General features: G+C 47.2%; 1 pseudogene; it reads left to right on the top strand.

Annotated features, from left to right (window-relative positions):
* The first annotated feature begins 976 nt into the window (after nucleotides 1-976).
* On the top strand, nucleotides 977-1,769 carry LOC129064613 (spindlin-3-like; annotated as a pseudogene).
* Nucleotides 1,770-2,578: the final 809 nt, after the last annotated feature.

Genomic DNA, 2,578 nt, shown 5'->3' with positions numbered 1-2,578 from the left:
TTTCTGAGTATAAAGAATTACTCCAGAAAACTACCGGGTATAGGAAACGACGACATCCTAGAAGGAAAATATATGGAGCAGGGTCACCGAGGTGGGGTAGGGTGGGGTGGGGTGGGGTGGGGTAGGGAGAAGTAGAGTGGGGTTGGGGAGCCTCAGTGCCCTGAACTGGAGAAAGGGACGCTGGGTGGTTGTGGTGCGCGTTGTTGTGGGCTAGGCAACTCCGGATTTTGGAAAGGGGTGGGTCCCGGAGGCAGCAAGCTCCTCAAGAGCCCCGGACAGACGTGGGCGTGAGAGTTGCGGGGCGGAGGCACCCAGTGTTTGGCAGGAAGGGGAGGCCGCTCTCCTGGCAGGAAGCGGCGCTACGGAAGGAGGGAGGAGACTGCTGCAGCAGTAGCGGCTGGTGGGATCCCGATGTGGCAGCGGGGTGTCTGCCGCCGTCAGGGAGGCAGAGGGCCCGCGAGCACAGTGCCGGAGACACAGCCACCATCCTCTCCGCCTGCCCGGCCGCCTCCGGGACATGCTCCTCGTCTACGGATTCTCTCCAACCAGCTTCAGCAAGCTCCCGGCTCGGCGCCCGCTAATCCTTCCACGCAGGTTCACAGCGCAGGCTGTAGAGAAGTGCTGGATATGGGCACGTGAGGCCTGTGACTCTTGGCTTTGGGGAATCTGTGCCGCCTGGCATGGACCGTGTTGGAATCCGAGCGGAGAAGAGTAGGGGGTGCCCTCCAATTTAGTTGACCCTAACAGCAACTCCCTCGTTCTAGCTAGCTGGAACAAACTGGGGAGGAAGGTTACTGCAGGCACATACCAGGGTGCCTTGATTCCCAGCTTTCCTGTGCAGCTTTCAGGAAAAACTTAGGCGTGGGTGCACGGAGTGCACCAATTAAAAGACAAAGCTCACCGTGTCCTGCATTGAGTTTATTTTTTTTCTTAATTTCCTTTATTGGCCTGATTTGCTACTCTGTTTCTCTCAGGCATGAGGGCCCCGTTCAGAAAGGCAGCTGTAGGGCAGCAGTCCAGAACAGGCTCAAGGCATGCCAATGTGCCTGTTACCATGATGAAGAGAAAGGCTGTACACAAGAATCGCAGGAGAAGACCGCCTTCTCAGCCTCGGAGGAACATCGTGGGCTGCAGAATTCAGCACGGATGGAAAGATGGAGATGAACCTCTAACACAGTGGAAGGGAACTGTTCTGGATCAGGTACCTGTAAAACCCTCTCTGTATCTTATCAAATATGATGGATTTGACTGTGTTTATTGATTGGAACTGCAAAGAGATGAGTGTCATCACTTGAAGTCTTTCCTAATAGAGTCGCATCATCTAGAATCAGTGATACACACTTAACAGAAATTATTGGCAAAACAGTGGAACATATTTTTGAGACAGTGGAAGGTTCCAAAAATGAATGGAGGGGGTTGGTCTTAGCTCAGGCACCTGTCATGAAAATAAGATTTTATATTACCTATGAGAAGGATCCTGTGTTTTATATGTACCAGCTTCTAGATGATTATAAAGATGGTGACCTACACATCCTTCCTGATTCCAATGATTGTTCTGCAGAGAGGGAGCTGGGAGAAGTCATAGACAGCTTAGTAGGCAAATAGGTGGAATATGCCAAAGAAGATGGCTCCAAGAGAACTGTCATGGTCATTCATCAGGTAGAAGCAAAACCCTCTGTGTATTTCATCAAATTTGATGACGATTTCCATATCTATGTCTACGGTTTGGTAAAAACAACTTAGAGGTCATCTTAAAATTTGCCAACGATGTGAGACTATTTGTAAAATCTGTGCACATAAAGGTCTTGATTGCTTTAGAATTTTTAAGGGCCATCTTCTCCCTTTCAGCATGCTTTTACCTGGCCACAAAAAAAAGGAACTTTAACTCAGACATTTTTGGAGAAAACCTTTTGCACTTCTCTTCAATCTTTTTATAGGTTCCTTCTCACAGGAGAATTATTGATTTATCTGATTAGTAAGAAGGGTAAAGTCTGACATCCATTGGCCCATACTTTTATTTTGGGTGGGGTTAATAGATTAAAGGTAGATGAACACCTGTTGCCTCATTCTTCTGGGTACTTGGACTTTCTGCACTCATTGAACTATTAAGTTTCTTCAAATATTACATATAACTGGGTAAGTTTCTTTGCAACTTCAACGCTTCCCCCCAGGTGGCTTCAAAAGTGTGATTTGAGGAAGAGTGGGAGCCCATTTTGTTCCCCTGTCCAAGTTGCATTTTAAATTCATACTGTACTGAAATAAGACTAACATGTTGCTCCCTTTATGATTCTTGAACCTGTTGCTCAACTTGTCTCAAAATCAAGAGGGTAATTACTTTTTATTTTAGTAAAAAAGCATAGGCTGAGAAACCTTATAAAATTGATGAGGACAAGCATTTGGGAACCGAACTCCAAGTAGAGAAATCAAGGTTGTTCACCAATGGCATCAGGGTCTCTGTTGTCTACAATATTTCTGGGTAGGACCTGCAGACATGAGGTGGGTTTTAACAAACACAGGCTGTGCAGGCAGACTTTAGCACAAGTAGGTTTTGCCAACCAATGGAGCATTAAGCCAGGCT

The sequence above is a fragment of the Pteronotus mesoamericanus genome, unplaced genomic scaffold (assembly GCF_021234165.1).
Source record: "Pteronotus mesoamericanus isolate MK-2021 breed Mesoamerican mustached bat unplaced genomic scaffold, CSHL_Meso_final contig_166, whole genome shotgun sequence".
Taxonomy (NCBI): domain Eukaryota; kingdom Metazoa; phylum Chordata; class Mammalia; order Chiroptera; family Mormoopidae; genus Pteronotus; species Pteronotus mesoamericanus.
Note: the sequence above shows the minus strand (reverse complement) of the source record. Positions and strands in the feature narration are given on the sequence as shown.